This window comes from Erythrolamprus reginae, chromosome Z, assembly GCF_031021105.1.
Source record: "Erythrolamprus reginae isolate rEryReg1 chromosome Z, rEryReg1.hap1, whole genome shotgun sequence".
In the NCBI taxonomy this organism is placed as follows: domain Eukaryota; kingdom Metazoa; phylum Chordata; class Lepidosauria; order Squamata; family Dipsadidae; genus Erythrolamprus; species Erythrolamprus reginae.
Genome location: NC_091963.1, coordinates 12,365,681 through 12,383,156, shown reverse-complemented (window position 1 = coordinate 12,383,156; position 17,476 = coordinate 12,365,681). Strand labels below are relative to the sequence as shown.

The 17,476-nt window shown below is 45.5% G+C and overlaps 1 long non-coding RNA gene across 1 annotated transcript; it reads right to left on the bottom strand.

The window, feature by feature from the left end:
* Nucleotides 1-490: 490 nt before the first annotated feature.
* LOC139154919 (uncharacterized) lies at nt 491-15,491 on the bottom strand. Its single transcript, XR_011556984.1, has 2 exons — nt 15,433-15,491; nt 491-3,311 (listed from the first exon to the last, which is right to left on the bottom strand). It is a non-coding gene; the product is annotated as an uncharacterized lncRNA (long non-coding RNA).
* Nucleotides 15,492-17,476: the final 1,985 nt, after the last annotated feature.

Below are 17,476 nucleotides of genomic sequence, written 5' to 3'. Positions count from 1 at the left end.
GCCCTGCAATATTATGTTTGTAAAAGCATTTAACTGACACAATCCTTAAATGTTTCATTAGAAATCCAGTTCTATTTTTAAACCTCCCAGTTTGCTCCTGAATTCGTTCATTCTTCTTCTTTGTTAAAGGAATAGAGCTGAGGATGTCACTCAACTTGTCCTGGTCCTCTTGGTCTTCTAGAGCAGTGATTTTCAACCTTTCTTGAGCCGTGGCACATTTTTTACATTTACGAAACCCTGGGGCACATTGAACGGATGGGGGGGGCTAAAAAAAGTTTGGACAAAAAAATTCTCTCTCTCTTCCTCCCTTTCGCTCTATTTCTCTCTCCCTCCCTCTTTCTCTTCCTTCATCTTTCTTTCTCTCTCCATTCCTTTCTTTCTCTTCCTCCCTTCCTCTCTTTTTTGCTCTCTTTCTCCTTCCCTACCTCCCTCTATGTCTTTCTCTCTCTCCTTCCCTCCCTTTCACTCTCTCTCTTGCTTTCTTTCTCTCTTTCTTTTTCTTTTTCTCTTTCTCTCTTTCTTTTTCTCTCTCTCTTGTTCTTTCTCTCTTGCTCGCTCGCTTTCTCTCTCTTGCTTTCTTTCTCTTTTTCTTTCTCCCTTCCTTTCTTTCTCTGAGCTTTGTGGCACACCTGACCATGTCTCGTGGTACAGTGGTTGAAAAACACTGTTCTAGAGTAAGGGTCTCCAAACTTGGCAACTTTAAGACTTCCTCCCAGAATTCCTCATCCAGCAAACCTGGCTGAGGTTGAAGACCCCTGCTCTAGACCAGTGATGGCAAACCTTTTTCAGCTCAGGTGCCAAAATGATGTGCGTTTGTACAATAGCACGCACGCATATGCCCATACCCATAATGCAATGCCCTCCACCTGTATATGCACACAACCCCATGCTACTCCCTCTTGTATAGGCGCAACCCACTCCATGCATGCACACAGACCTCACTGAAGTATCCTGACTTCTAGTTGGCCCGTTGGGCTGCTTTTTGCTCTCCCCAGAGTTTAGGAAAACCTCCTGAAGCCCAATGGGCCAATCGGAAGTTTGGAAATGAAACAGAAATGAAATTTACCTTCAGATAGTTGCAACCAGGCCTCATACATCTTGACCCATTTCTTCTGCAGCCGGCAAGGCTTTTCTGAAGCCTGTGTAAATGATAACAGAGCTCCAATAACAGAGCCGATAACAGAGCTTCTTCAGCTACAGAAGAAATGGGCCAAGGTGTGGAAGACTTAGCTGCAACTGTCCAAAGCTGAAGATGTTCCTGAGGACGTCTGACAACAAAAAGGAGGAGTGAACTTCTAATTGGCCAGATCCATTAGGTGTCTGGAGCGGAACCACTTAATCAGTGCCGCCTCCCTACGGTGAAGGATCGACATCTTAAAGTCCAGCCTCAGTAGGAAATCATCTGACCATGACAAGGGAAAGGTGTCTATACCGTTTAATATCAGATCATGCTTCCACTGCCCCAAGAAAAACACTAAATCAAGCATGTGTCACACCCACCCTTGTGAGTCAGATCCTGAATTATTTGGGTCAGGTCCATGGTTGTCATGGTTGTCATGGATTCACCGAGTGACGGTAGGTTGAAATCCCCCAGGATCATGAAGCTGGGGAACTCCACCGCCAACTTGGCTACCGCCTCTAGCAGTGCAGGCAGGGCTGTTGCAACACAGCTGGGAGGCAGGTACGTTAGGAACAAGCCCACTTGAACCCCTAGGTCCAATCTCACAAGGAGAGACTCACACCCAACCATCTCAGGTGCAGGAATCCTGTGAGGGCTAAGAGTCTTCTGGAGAATAATCACCACTCCACCACCCCTTTCCTGGTGTCACAGCTGATGCAGCACCTGAAACACATCTGGGCACATCTCTAAAAGGGGAACACCCCCCTAATGGGCCAGCCAGATCTCAGTTATGCATGCCAGGTCTGCCTTCTCCTCCAGGAGCAAGTCCCGGACCAGAGGGGCCTTGCTAACTACAGACCTGGCATTCAGCAGCAGCAGCCTGAGACCAGGGCCCTGACATCCTCGGTCACCAGCTATATAGGGTTAACTCAAGGGGCTGGAACAAGCAAGTCCTGGTTCCCCATGAGTGGCCGCCCCTCAGTTCCCATTTTATCTAACTCTTCCTGTCACAATCACAATGCTCTGGCTCTCTTGTCCCCCAGTGATCCATTCCCCAACTCCATTGGCCTCCCTCTCTTCCGGCAGGCCCCATCCATCATCCATATTTAGCTAAGTCATTCCCCTGCCCATCCATTCCACCTCCATCCACACCAAGCCAGGGGTAATGGCTGGGTCCCCACCTGCTTCTCTTTGCAAACCCAGCGGGGTGGAGCGGGGCTTCAGCTCCTGCTCCCAGGTCACCCATTCTACCAATTAATATACCCTTATACAATCACCCCTCCCAAGTTTAAAATAGCAAAAAACCCTCCCAACAAATAGCAATGTCAGTATAAAAATATCTCAATAAAATTAATACAAGGCAGGTAAAAACATCTATAAAGGCACCCAGATCAGTCAGGATTTGTGTCCAGAGTCATATAAATGCAATGATGGTTGGAACTATAATGTCTTTCCAATTTAAAACGAGTCCAGGGGGGGATCTCCTTTAGAAGTTGGAAAACCTAACGGAGGTAACCCAATTTCCAGAGAATTAAAGAGAGTTGACGTGGCAAGGAAAGTGGATAGTCCAGCAAGTCTGCTGAAATTTGATCTCGAGGCAATAACAAAGTCCAAGGCAAAGTGTCTGCTGTCCGGGGAGATTACAATAGCATCAGTTATCACAGGCAAGGTCTTAAGCTTCAGACCCCCGGTTAATATCCCATAGCCAGGGATCCTGGATACATATAAAAGATTTTCACAAAAGGGGCCATTACTGCTATCCACTATAATCGTGGTGAGGGAAGCTGTCATAATGGCGGCAGGGGGGTGGCAACTAGGCCCCTCAACCAAATGATCTGAAAAGTTCCTCCCACAGGAAGAGCCTGACTGGCACATCTGCCATGGTCACCGTTCTTCGGTGTTTGGATCAGACTTTCTACGTCCTCCTCGGCTTGATATGTTCAACCGCCATCAGCCATTATGTCCAAACACCGCCTTTCGCTGACTCACTGTCTCTCTCAGCATACTGGAAAAAAAATTTTGTCACTCCCTCCACTGCCTTTCGCATCAGGTGTCGTCCCTGGAACTTGGCTATCATTCCCGGCAGTTTCTCAAACACCTTCAGATGCCATCTCTCTCTTTACCTCCTCCAAATGCCTCCAGACACTTCCAGACGCCGGTCTTTAGAAATCACAAATCAGAAATTCAGGCACTGAAAGAGGAGAAATAAGAGTCCAATGACAGTTAGAAGGTTAGAGTGGTTAGAAGTTTCAACCTTTGATGGTGCTAACTCTACCTAGTATGGTAATTTTGAATGTTAAGGGACATGTCGTAGGTGATGTCATACCAAATGGCTAAGCCATGGAGAAATATCAATACCTGCGGAAGTTGTTGCCACAGTTAGGTCCCTTAACTAAATCACAAGTTATAGGGAAATGTCAGGGAAATATCAGGGAATTTCAAAATGCTTTGCCCCTGAACACGCTGGGTATACAGATCCTTAACAGAAGGCAGGTTGGCAGTAACTGATGTTCTGCAGTTCTGATTATCTTCTGAAATTTGTGTCTGTCTTGTTGGGTTGCAGAACCGTGCAACTGTCTTGTGTAGAAGATCCCTTTAGGAGTGGTAGATAACAAAGACCTAAGCTGTTAAGGAAACAAAGAAAAATAAGGCAAAAGAAGTTGGGATAGAACACATGGAAAACCCATCCCCAAATCTTATCACCGCTGCTTTAAATGACCAAAAGGGAAAATTAGAACTACCTCTTTCAAAAGAATATTGTCAAATGCATTATTTCTATACTGTCAAGATCAACAAAGAGGCGATCAGCAGAATCAGAAGATAATTGTGACTGTTTTAAAATGGTTCTCGTCCACAAGAACTTCCAAAAGCAGAGTCAAATGATGTACTGTATTTTTTGGAGTATAAGACGCATCCCCCCTCCAAAAAAGAGGGTAAAAATTTGGGTGTGCCTAATACACCAAACATAGCTCCACCCATCCTTTGACCTATACATGTCCTGTTTTATACTGTTCCAGCCTGCAGGGATTGCTAGACCATCACCTCAAAACTGGAGCTTTTGAATTTTGCAAAGGCAGCCCCTCCCAATTGAAGCTTTCCTCCCAAACATTAGGCAGGGATGCAGGTAGGCAGAGGCAGAATTTTTTATTTTCTATTTTCCTCCCCAAAATTAAGGTCTGTCTTATAATTCAGAGCGTTTTATACTCTGAAAAATATGATAAGTCGATCAACATTCAAAATTACCATACTAGGTAGAGTTAGCACCATCAAAGGTTGAAACTTCTAACCACTCTAACCTTCTAACTGTCATTGGACTCTTATTTCTCCTCTTTCAGTGCCTGAATTTCTGATTTGTGATTTCTAAAGACTGAGCCCTCAAGCAGAGGAGGCTCTTCTCCTGGGTCCCGCCAGCCGACATTGTTTAGTCCAGCGTTTCCCAACCGGTGTGCCGCGGCACAGTAGTGTGCCGCGAGACATGGCCAGGTGTGCTGCGAGAAGCTCAAGCTGGGCGGGGTGCTGCCGGCGCCCCTGCCTGAGTGTCGTCCTGTGGGTGGTCTTGGGCTTCACAGTCGCTTCCTGGTTCCCTCTCCTCCCACCGCCTGTGTCTCCCGCCGTCGCCTCCCACCAAGCCGTCGCCCGTTGCCATGGGTTCGAGTGGGAGCTGCCGCTTCCCTCCGTCCAGCTCAGCCACGCTGCCGTAGAAAGCACAGAGGTTATTGCCACCGCTTCTGCCTCCACTCAGGGAGCCACCGTGGTCACCGCGCCTTTTCCTCTCCCTCAGCTCAACCACGGTGGCTCCCTGAGTGGAGGCAGAGGTGGCGGCAATAACCTCTGCACTTTCTACGGCAGCGTGGCTGGGCTGCCTGGAAGGAAGCGGCAGCTCCGAGGAATGAGGCGCTGGCGGTAGACACAGGTGGAGGGAGAAGAGGGAACCAGGAAGCAACCGTAAAGCCCCAGACCAGCCACAGGACGACCTTCAGCCAGGGGCACCGGAACCGCGCGCAGCCATGGTGGGAGCAGCATGAGGTAGCAACGAGGCGCGAGGACAAGCAGGCAGCTTGGCGGAGGGGAAGCGCTGAGGGGCTCTCCTCCTTCCCCACCCCCGGGCTTCTCTCCCGCCCTGGCTTTCGCTTCGCCCCATGATTTCCCCGCAATTTCATCCAGGCCACCTCTTGCCTCCTTTTGAACTGCGGGGAAATCTGCGGGCAAAGCAAAAGCCTGGGCGGGAGAGAAGCGTGGGGGTGGGGAAGGAGGAGAGCCCGTCAGCGCTTTCCCTCCGCCAAGCTGCCTGCTTGTCCTCGCGCCTTGTTGCTACCTCCTGCCTTTTTCCAGGGGCCTTTGGAAGGCACCCAGGGAAGGGGGGGGATTGGGGGTGGCTGCAGCGGCTTCTCGTCCTCCTCATCGGGCTGCTAATGCCCGCCCGGCCCCTCTTGCAGTCCCTTCACGGAGCGCTTTTGTCCCAGGCTGTCAGCGAAAGGGCTGCAGGACAGGCGGGGCAGGCGTTCTTCTCACAGCTGAGGCAGAATTTGGAATGTCGGTGGTGTGTGCGTGCGGGCTCCGCATCCCCCTGCCACCCGGAACATTTAAAATAAGAAAAACCTTCGCCGGCCTCCGCAGAGAAGAAAGGAAGAGAGAGAAAGAGAGACATAGCAAGAGAGGCAGAGAGAGAGAGAGAGAGAGAGCAAGAGAGACATAGCAAGAGAGGCAGAGAGAGAGAGACAGAGAAAGAGAAAGAGAGAGAAAGAGAGCTAGCAAGAGAGAGAGAAAGAGAGACAGAGAAAGAGAGACAGAGAGAGAGAGAAAGAAAGAGAGAGAATGAAAGAGAGATAGCAAGAGAAGCAGAGAGAGCAAGGGAGAGAGAAAGACATATAGGGAGGGAAGGAGGGAGAGAGAAAGAGAGCAAAAAAGAGAGGAAGAAAGAAAGAGGGATGGAGAGAGAGAAAGAAGGGAAGGAAGAGAGAGAGAGAAAGAGTGAGGGAGAAATAGAGCGAAATGGAGGAAGATTTTTTTTTGTCAAAACTTTTCTTTAGCCACCCCCACCCCGTTCAGTGTTCCCCAGGATTTTGAAAATATGAATAATGTGCCGCGGCTCAAAAAAGGTTGGGAAACACTGGTTTAGTCGACGGGACCCGGAGAAGGCAGCGGTATCAGGGGTTTTTTTACATGATTTCCCCCTGACTTTTAAACATTTTAATAGTGTTTGTTTTTTTCCCTGTGATTTATTCCATTTTTTTCCACAAATTCCTTGATATTTGGTTATGATCTATAAAGCCCTTCATGGCATCGGACCAGAATATCTCCAGGACCGCCTTCTGCCGCACGAATCCCAGCAACCGGTTAGGTCCCACAGAGTTGGCCTTCTCCGGGTCCCGTCGACTAAACAATGTCGGCTGGCGGGACCCAGGAGAAGAGCCTCCTCTGTGGCGGCCCCGACCCTCTGGAACCAGCTCCCCCCAGAGATCAGAATTGCCCCCACTCTCCTCATCTTTCGTAAGCTCCTTAAAACCCACCTCTGCCATCAGGCATGGGGGAACTGAGACATCTCCCCTTGCCTATGTAGTTTTATGTATGGTATGTTTGTGTGTATGCTTTTTAAATAATGGGGTTTTTAGACTTTTTAATGTTAAATTGTTATTTTAGACTTTTAATATTAGATTTGTTATTGTATATTGTTTTATCATTGCTGTGAGCCGCCCCGAGTCTGCAGAGAGGGGCAACATACAAATCTAATTATTATTATTATTAATAATAATAATAATAATAATAATAATAATAATAATAATAATTTCCTGATATTTCCTGAATTGCTGATTTCTCTGATATTTCCCTTATTTCCCTGTTTTCTAGGTTTGCTGGACACCCTGACACTGCACAAATCAAAGAGGGCTGTGAAAATAAATACTGACTCCTTGCATCCTGGACATAAATTGTTTCCCACAAAACAAGGCTGTAGAGCACTGCATACCAAGACAACTAGACACTAGAACAGTTTTGTCCCGAACGCCATCCCTATGCTAAACAAATAATTCACTCAACACTGTCAAACTATTTACTAAGGCTGCATTACTATTACTATTAGTCTTCTCATCGTTCCTATCACCCATCTCCTCCCACTTATGACTGTATGACTGTAACTTGTTGCTTGTATCCTTACAATTTATATTAATATTGTTTCCTGATTGCTTATTTGTACCCTATGACCAGGAGTGGGCTACGAGCTAGAACGCTAAATTGCGCTCGCTGCCACGGCTCATAAATTCTTGCGGGACCAGCGCGATTTTGCTGCTACACCTGTGGAGGTAGCAAAATTGCGCACAGAATCGCAGGTAAAACCTCGACAAAACACGGGCGCAATTTTTCTACCTCCACAGGTGCAGCAGCAAAATCGCGCTGGTCCTGCAAGAACTTACGAGCCGCGGTGGTGAGCGCAATTTAGCGCTTAGGCTCGTAGCCCATCACTGCCTATGACAATCATTAATGAATGAATGATTGAGAGAGTATATGTGTTTTAATGGAATAAATGCTAATGAAATACTTTATACTGTTTTAGAAAATGTTTTTATTCGCTGGAAGCTGCCCAGAGTCCTTCAAAAGTTGGGCGGCATATAATTAATAAATAATAATAAATAAATAAAGTGTTGTAGCTCATGATTCTTGACAAATGTATCTTTTTCTTTTATATACACTGGGAGCATATGCACCAATAACAAATTCCTTGTGTGTCCGATCACATTTGGCAAATAAAGAATTCTATTCTATTCTATTCCACAGGGTTGCTGGATATTATTCACCAGTGGAGGTTTACTGGTATTAGCAGCGACTGGTGGGTGTCATCACAGACGATCTGCGTATGCACATTTCCAAAACGGTAGCAAAGGTAAGTGAAACTCATTACTGTTGTTCACCCTGTTTATGTGCCTCCTTTATCTTTAGTCATGGCATCTTCTCTCTAGTTCCACAGGCGATCAAAGGTGACCATAGCTGAGTGTAGGCAATTTTTGTAAGCAATACATGCTTCGTTGAAATTGAATACTCAGTGTATATCTATCAACTAATCTGATCCAGCGTTTTTTTGCTGAAATCCCCCCGCCCTTTTTGGCAAAAATTACATCATGCTACTTATTTTTTTTCTTAACTCAGCTATGGTCACCTAACAGATGGTCTTGCATGGTCTATGCCTTTGTGATGCTGTATTCTTGTCACATCTCATCTAGGAAAACAATTTAGCCATGATAGCAAATTTATCTCGGGAATACTATGCCTTCCTTTTTGCTGCAAATAATAGGTTGGGTTTGATATGCAGGCTCACCAGTTATGAGCTCGCCAAGCACATTGTGTTTGCTTCAATATTGCCACTGGCTCTGAAACGTACCACACAATCTTTCTGCTAAACGTTAGGTTGTATTATTGCCAAGAAAATAAAGTCCTGTTAATTGTGCTTCACTGAGTTGGTTTACACCTGAGTTGGATTTGGAGCAAGCAACTTATGACTGTATTAATATTAAACACCTTGCAACATACCTCTGAGGATGGCACCTGACCAGGGATGGGTTCTATTTACCTTCACTACCGGTTTGGATCATGCCAAAAGTATGTTTCGTATGTGTGTGCTCGCTACACTCCTGGGTTAAACTCAACTGTGCATGCACAGGAGGCTTTACCCATAGTGCCGGGGTGGCGCAGCAGGTAGAGTGCTGTATTGCAGGCCACTGAAGCTGACTGTAGATCTGTAGGTCAGTGGTTCAAATCTCATCACCAGCTCAAGGTTGACTCAGCCTTCCATCCTTCTGAGGTGGGTAAAATGAGGACCCAGATTGTGGGGGCAATATGCTGGCTCTGTTAAAAAGTGCTATTGCTAACATGTTGTAAGCCGCCTTGAGTCTAAGGAGAAAGGCGGCATAAAAATCGAATGAATGAATGAATGAATGAATGAATGAATGAATGAATGTTCAGAGGATTATTTTTGCTTAAATTTGGCTCCGGTGGACAGATTTCAAGTCAGAGGACCAGTAAGGGGGCATGTCTAGCTGGCCATCACTACCAGTTCAGTGAGCTGGAGGAAATTCCTATTACCAATTCTAGAGAGCTGGTGTGAACTAGCTGAAACCCACCTCTGCATCTGACTGAGCTAAGTGTACTGGATGGCTCAAGAAGCTATGGTAAGTGATAGAGTTTAATAAAAGGTCTGATTTTGTGACTTTGAGTAGAATAACAATAATAATAGCAACAACAGAGTTGGAAGGATCTTGGAGGTCTTCTAGTCCAACCCCCTGCTTAGGCAGGAAACCACTACACTACACTGGTTATCCAACATCTTCTTAAAAACTTCTAGTGTTGGAGCATTCATAACTTCTGAAGGCAAGCTGTTCCACGGATTGTTTGTTCTAATTGTCAGAAAATTTCTCCTTAGTTCTAAGTTGCTTCTCTCCTTGTTTAGTTTCCATCTATTGCTTCATGTTCTACCCTCAGGTGTTTTGGAGAATAAGTTGACTCCTTCTTCAGCTTTCATGTCTTCCCTGGTCCTTCTTTTCATTAAACTAGCCATGCCCAGTTCTTGCAATTGTTCTTCATGTTCTAGCCTCTAGTCCCCTAATCATCTTTGTTGCTGTTCTCTGACTTTTTCTAGTCTCAATATCCTTTTTGCCTCGTGGCAACCAAAAATGAACGCAGTATTCCAAGTGTGGCCTTACCAAGGCCTTATAAAGTGGCATTAACACTTTACGTGATCTTGATACTAACCCTCTGTTAATGTAGCCTAGAACTGTGCTGGCTATTTTGGCAGCTGCTACACACTGCTGGCTCATATTTAAACGGTTGTCCACTAGGACTCCAAGATCCCTCTCATAGTTACTACTATTGAGCAATGTATCACATATACTGTACCTGTGAATTAAAATAGGAAAAGTAAGATTAATAATTAAAGATTAAGAACTGATACTAAGAATATTTTAAGTCTTGGTCAAAGTATGGATAGAATGAGTTGTGATTAAGCATAGACATTATACCTGAATAATTAATCAATGGATTGGTTATCAGATAACTTGAGTTACAAGGTTGGGGTTGTTTTTTTTAAAATCTAATTTTATAACTATATTATAATGATTCATTTCACAGCCAGCTAGATGATTATTTTGGATCTGGCATTACTCTTCACCTACCAAGTCCTTTCCAAGGACCTGGGATAGACAGTCGTTAATGGTGGATGGTACTAAAGTATCAAGGCAGGATGTAAGCTGTTCCAAGTACAGTAAATCTGCCTTTTGTAATTGATGGTGATTTTTGTCAATGCCGATGACATTCAATTAGTGCTCCAGATGTTCAAGATTGCAACCAAAGCTCCTATTACGATTGGTGCTACTTTTGCATTCTTTTGCTGTAGTTCTATTTCTATTTTGCTACCTTTTCCCGTTCGTTTCTTATATTCTCCTATTACCAAGCACCTCCGTATCCACGATGCAGGTTTTAAAAAAGTTTTTATCAATTGATTAATAATCTGGCATGTTATGGTGTGGCAGATACCTGTCTGTTTGAATTCTAAAATCTCAAAGCAATTTAACTTCTTTCTTTTATTTTCTCTATTTTATCATCCCACCAGTTCTTGCTGGTAGCAAATGGTATTTATTTTTTTCTTAATTAGATAGAATGTTTGCATATCTGAGATAAATCTTACTTTGAAAATATTTTAAAACACAAAAGTCAGTTAAAATAGTGTGAACTAACTAAAGAACTTTTGCAACAAAATGCCTGTCCATTTGAACAAAATGTTTCATTTTCTATAAAAAAATAAAATAAATCCACTGCTTTAACAAGAATATGAAACATTTGGCCAGAGCAGTGATAGGCAAAGTTGGCTCTTCTTTGACATGTGGACTTCAACTCCCAGAATTCCTGAGCTAGCATGATTGGCTCAGGAATTCTGGGAGTTGAAGTCCACAAGTCATAGAAGAGCCAACTTTGCCTACCCCTAGGCCAGAGCAATGGCTTTTGGTATGTAGTCAGCTGGTTTCAACAAGGATTGAACAATTATTCTCTGGAGAGCAGAATGAGGAAGTAAAAAGAAGAATGCTTCTGAGAAGATGGCCAAAGAAAAAGCCCTGAATTCACCTAGCACTGGATTGTCAGCTGCCCAATGGTCAACTGCATGAAACTGAAACACTCATACCACTGGATTGGAAGACGTTTGCCCTTTCCACTTGCTTCACCAGTATTTCAAGTCTGTTGACCCAGGATTCAAAAACCTTAATCTAGAGCGGTGATAGCAAACTTTTTTTCCCTCAGATGCCGAAAGAGTGTGCACGCACACTTTTGCGCATGTGCGAGTGCCCACAACCAATAATTCAATGTCTGGGAATGGCAAAAACAGAGGCCCTCTGGAGGCCAGAAACGGCCTGTTTCCCAAATTCTGGTGGGCCCAGTAGGCTCATGTTTCACTCTTCCCAGACTCTAAAGGCTTCCTTGCAGCTGGAGGAGGGCAAATATTCCATCCCCCATCCCCTGGAGGCTCCCTGGAAGCCAAAAACGCCCTCCCAGCGCCTCTGTGCGAGCCAAAAATCATCTGGCCGGACACATTGGAGCTGAACTAGAGCAACAGCTCATGTGCCAGCAGATATGGCTCCACGTGTCCCCTGTGGTACCTATGCCATAGGTTTGCCATCACTCACCTAGAGATTATGGGGTTTGGAGCATATCACATTAAAACCAAACTCAACTTTATCCAATATTGTGCTGCAGCTGCAAGAAAAATATAACTGATTTAATCCATGTTAGGAGTGACAATCTACATGTTTTCCCCCTTCCAACCTCAAATGTTTTCAAGTGTCTTTAAGCAGCTCCTTGATAGCATCTGCTAAAAACAGAATCTGATTGATCCAAACCATGAAGTAAGTTTAGATATAGAGACATTACTTCAAAACTGGAGCGGAAGTGCTGGCAAAGCTAACTCTTGTGGTTAGAATGGCCCTATGGTTTTTCTACCTTTTTAAAATACAGTGGTACCTCAAGATATGAACCCCTCATCTTACGAACAACTCGTGATACGAACCTGGGGTTCAGAAAAATTTTGCCTCTTCTTATGAACTTTTTTCGAGTTACGAACCGGCGTTCGGCGACTGCTGGGAAGCCGCACGGCTGTTTTAAAAGGTCGCAGCCGGCCTGGGGGGCTTCCCAGAACCCCCCCGAACCCGGGTTTGGGGTTCGGGGGGTGCTGGGAAACCCCCCAGGCTGGCTGTCACCTTTTAAAACAGCCGCGCGGCTTCCCAGCAGTCGCCGAAAGCCCTTTTTTTGCGGGGGTTTTTTGGGTTGCACGGATTAATTGACTTTACATTGTTTCCTATGGGAAACAATGTTTCGTCTTACGAACCTTTCGTCTTACGAACCTCCTCCTTGCACCAATTAAGTTCGTATCATGAGGTATTACTGTACAGTGATACCTTGTCTTAGAAACTTAATTGGTTCCGGGACGAGGTTCTTAAGGTGAAAGGTTTGTAAGACGAAACAATGTTTCCCATAGGAATCAATGGAAAAGCGATTAATGCGTGCAAGCCCAAAATTCACCCCTTTTGCCAGCTGAAGCACCCGTTTTTGCGCTGCTGGTATTCTCCTGAGGCTCCCCTCCTTGGGAAACCCCACCTCTGGACTTCTGTGTTTTTGTGATGCTGCAGGGGAATCCCAGCAGGGGAATCCCAGCATTGCAAAAATGAGTGCTTTGCTGGCAACAGAAGTCTGGAGGTGGGGTTTCCCAGCAAAGGGAGCATCATTGAAATCGCAGCATCGCAAAAACACCAAAGTCCTCGAAACCCCACCTCCGGAATTCCGTTGCCACCGAAGAACCCATTTTTGCGCTGCTGGGATTCTCCTGCAGCATCACAAAAACAGGGAAGTCCGGAGGTGGGGTTTCCCATGGAGGGGAGCCTCAGGGGAATCCCAGCAGCGCAAAAACAGGTACTTCGCTGGCAACAGAAGTCCGGAGGCGGGGTATCCCAGCAGCGGCGGTGGGTTTGTAAGGTGAAAATAGTTTGTAAGAGACAAAAAAAATCTTAAACCCCGAGTTTGTATCTCAAAAAGTTTGTATGATGAGGCGTTTGTAAGACAAGGTATCACTGTATTTGTGTATCTTAATTCGCCCATTTTATGTTAAAAATCTCATTTTTTCTGGGAGAGGAAGAAACAGTGCATATCTAGATTTAGAGTGTTGCAACATATGGGGAAAACTATCTGGAAGATTGACATATGAATTAAAAATAAAAGAGGAGTAGTTTTATTACAACTTTATTACAATAAAGTTTGTTACAAGATTCTACAAATATAGGAAGATGCTAGTAGAATCATTGTCAATAACATTTTAAATTGACTAGTGATATTTGCACAACAAACTAAACTAACAGCTAAGTTAGCTTTTCATAAGTAGGATGTTGATATATTCATCTCTAGACTGACATTTTAATAAAATATTGTTCTTTATATTGACATTATTTTGAAAAGTTCATGCTGACAATTGGAGTTGAATTTATTGGAATATGAATACTGTTTGGGGAAGGTATCTCTGTTTTCTTGAGCGTGATGAAACCTGCACTATTTACCAACGCTCTATATTAAGAGGAAGTAGATCTTACAAATGTAAAGTTCTGGGAAGGAAAAAAAGGAATGCAAAATAGCTGCAAGGCATTTTAATTGCAACCCTTATCATGTCATTCAAAATTAGATGTCCAAACAGTGTGGAATCAGATCTCTTGTGTAATTCACCCTTCCTCATCTGGATCCCTTCATTTATTTCCACGTTGCCCATCATGGTTGGGTGTGTTCACCACACGGGGGCTTATTTACCCAAGAAATCATTCAGTAATCATGATGCCTTGTGGATTTTCCCAACAGTGTGGATGGAATTTGTTTAAGAGCCAGTTTGGTCTGGGCTAGAAGCCAGCAGACGTTAATGCCTTAGGCATGAAAGCCTGCTGAGTGACTTTGGGCCACCTCCCTCCCCTGCTCTCTCTCTCCCTCCCCTGCTCTCTCTCTCCCTCCCTCCCTCCCCTGCTCTGTCTTTCTCCCTCCCTCCCCTGCTCTCTCTCCCTCTCTTCCTCCCTGTCTGTCTCTCTCTCCCTCCCTCTCTCTCATACACAGCCATTGATCAGTGCATTTTTTTTAAAAACCTTTTTGATAAGGAAGTATTTATGTCATCTTATGGAAATTCTTATGTGATCTTATGGAGGTCCCAGTTCTCTCTCCTTCCCTCCCTCTCTCCCTCCCCCCCTATCACCACCCCAGAATGTCTGGCTGGTGGGCTAATTTCTCTTGCAGCCAATGGATCGACACATTTTTGAGCCAATAAAAGTATGTAGATGGACTCAGTGCGGAAGTGGAAAGGGGAGGAGAGGGAGGAAAGGAGGAGGGGGGAGAAGGGGGAAGGGGGGGAGAGAAGAAGGGGGAGGGGGAGAAGAAAAAAATTATCTTCTTATCCAAGAAGCTTCAGAGAATAACAGAATTAGAAGGGAGGGGAAGGAGAAGGAGGGGTGGGGGGAAATGGTAGTTCATATATCTAAAAACATCCAAAAACACTGATTATTGCCCACTTATTTAGGGGAAAAGATCTGAAACCTTTCTGATCCATTCTGTCCTATCTAGGTTCTCACATGGAAAAAGCATGTGGAAAATGGCAAGGAATTCACACTTCCTAGGCACACACTATACTTATTAAAAGATTGAAGACATGGAATGTGATATACAGTATGTGTATCAATGATTTACACATAGCATCTCTTCAAGTGAGACCAGGCATCTTTAGAAAGAACATAAATTTGAGATGAAAATAAACTCATTTGTACTTCAAAGTACATTTTTTTCGTGCCACTTAATGGACAGGGGAGAGGAGCAAATGGGGAAGGGGGGAGATACTGTATTTTTCAGAGTATAAGATGCACCTTTTTCCCTGTAAAAGAAGGGGGAAATGTTGGTGCATTTTATACACCGAATACAGCTATTTTGGGCTTCCCGAAGCCCCAATCCCACCTCCCATTTTTCGCAAAAATGGGGTGCACAGGAGGTTTGGGAAGCCTGCAGACAGCTCCCAGAGGCTTTTGGAAAGCAAAAACACCCCAGTTTTTCCCAAAAACCAGGCAGATTTTTTGCAATAACAGGGGTGTTTTTGCCTTTCTCCACCTTCCAGGAGCACTCTTGCAGGCTTCCAAAACTGTCTGCATGCCCCATTTTTTGCAAAAGTGGGTCAATTCCTGTGAAATACAGGGCGCACATGGGTTTGGGAGACTTGCAGAGTGCTCTTGGGAGCTGGGGAGGAAACCCCCCCCTTTTTTCTTACTTACCTCTTTGAAATCTTGGTGCGCCTTTATACATCGGTGCATCTTATAGTCCGAAAAATAAGGTAAATCCACTCCCCACTGCCAAGAAACATAAGCAATTTTACAGGACTGGATTTAATAATAATAATAATAACAATAGAGGAACCCAACAGAGCTACAAGTCCCATGTAGGACGCGCATCTTGCGGCCCATCTCACTCCGTCCCGCAAGACCTGCCACCCCCAAATTGTGACCCAACACAAGACACACATCCTATCTGACACTTGTAGCTCTGTTGCGTTCCTCAGTGTTGTGTCCAGAGAAACCCATTGTAAAAGAAAACTTCTCACGAGTTTGAGAAGTTTGATTGAAGTCATGGGAAGTTTTCTTTTATAATGGGTTTCTCTGGACACAACACTAAGGAACATGATGGAACGTCAGGTAGGATGGCTGTCTAGCAGCCCAACATGTCCCACCCACCAGACATGCGTCTCTGTGAGACACATCACACCGTGTGGGACTGGATGTCCCATTTCTGCTGCCTCCCCTTGTTCTTGGTCCTGGTTGAACATCTGGGCCACCGCCAAGACCTTGTGGAGCAGGACTCTGCAAGGCTTATGCTGTTGCCTGCACGACCGGCAGCAGGACCTCAGCTGTGTTTAAACTTTTTTAAATATTTTAAATTTATTTGGATTTGTTACGATTTGTTATATTTTGCTGTGAGCCGCCCCGAGTCCGCGGAGAGGGGCGGCATACAAATCTAAATAATAAATAAATAAATAAATAAATGATGAAGCTTGCAGAAGTCCTACAGTTCTTGCGTGCAACAGCCCACAAGCCTTGCAGAGTCCTGCTCCACGAGGCCGTGGCGGTGGCCCAGCTGTTCAACTAGGACCAAGAACAAGGAAGGGGAGGCGGCAGAAATGGGACATCCAGTCCCACGCTTGCCGCCTACTGCACCCCCAAAATAAGTCCCCCCCTTCCCAATAATAAGACTTCTATTTTGAGCGGGGCAATTGTAGCCCCTGTATATGTTTGATGTTCGTATGTCTTGTCTTTTTGTGAAAAATCAATAAAATATTTAAAAATAAATAAAATGCTGCCGGAGATAGCCCAGAGGACCCAAGCAGGTCCCGCAGGGTGTGCACATATCTCCCTCCCTCCCCCCCCTCTCTTCCCCAGCCAAAAGAGTGCCCATTGCAGAAAGAACTGCTCCAAGCTGGAAGAGTGAAAGGCAGGTGCGCACACATACTCCCGGGTCTAGCTCAGCTCCTCTGGGCTGCTTCTAGCAGGATAGCCGGGGTGGTGCAGTAGATAGAGTGCTGTACTGCAGGCCACTGAAGCTGACTGTAGATCTGCAGGTCAGCAGTTCAAATCTCATCACCGGCTCAAGATTGACTCAGCCTTCCATCCTTCCGAGGTGGCTAAAATGAGGACCCAAATTGTAGGGGCAATGGGCTGGCTCTGTTTAAAAAAGTGCTATTGCTAACATGTTGTAAGCTGCCCTAAGTCTAAGGAGAAGGGCGGCATAAAAATCGAATAAATAAATATGGAAACACGTTCCTGACAGTGAGGAAGCAATGGGGCCAGTCAGGTACAGTAAGACCACAAGTGCAGGGCTTGAGCAGATAGACGCATCCAGCTCATCCCCGTTGCTGCACATGCAGTGGCTGGCTTTCCAGGCATTTGCCAGGAGTTGTGTGCTGCCCTGGAGTTGCTGTTGCTATTCCCTGCAGTGAAGATGCTTGTGTGCCGTGAGTCTCGGGCACTCGTTGCTTGTGTCTCAGTGGCTACTGACCTTGCAGAACCCTACAGTCAGCTAGTGTCAGGCCATGGGTTGTCCTCACCGCCCCTTCAGCTCTGCCTCCTGCCCCCATGTCCCTCGCTTGCTCGCTGGCTCGAGCCGCTCACCCTCCACTTGTCCTCTCCACGTCCTTCAGAAGGGGGATGCAGACAAGGACAGTGTGTGGGAACCCCCTGCAGGAAAAGCCATCCGTTTGTCAGTGTCGTGTCCACTGACCCTGCCCTGCTCTGGCTCTCAAAGCTGGAGGGGCAAGAAACTCTTGCA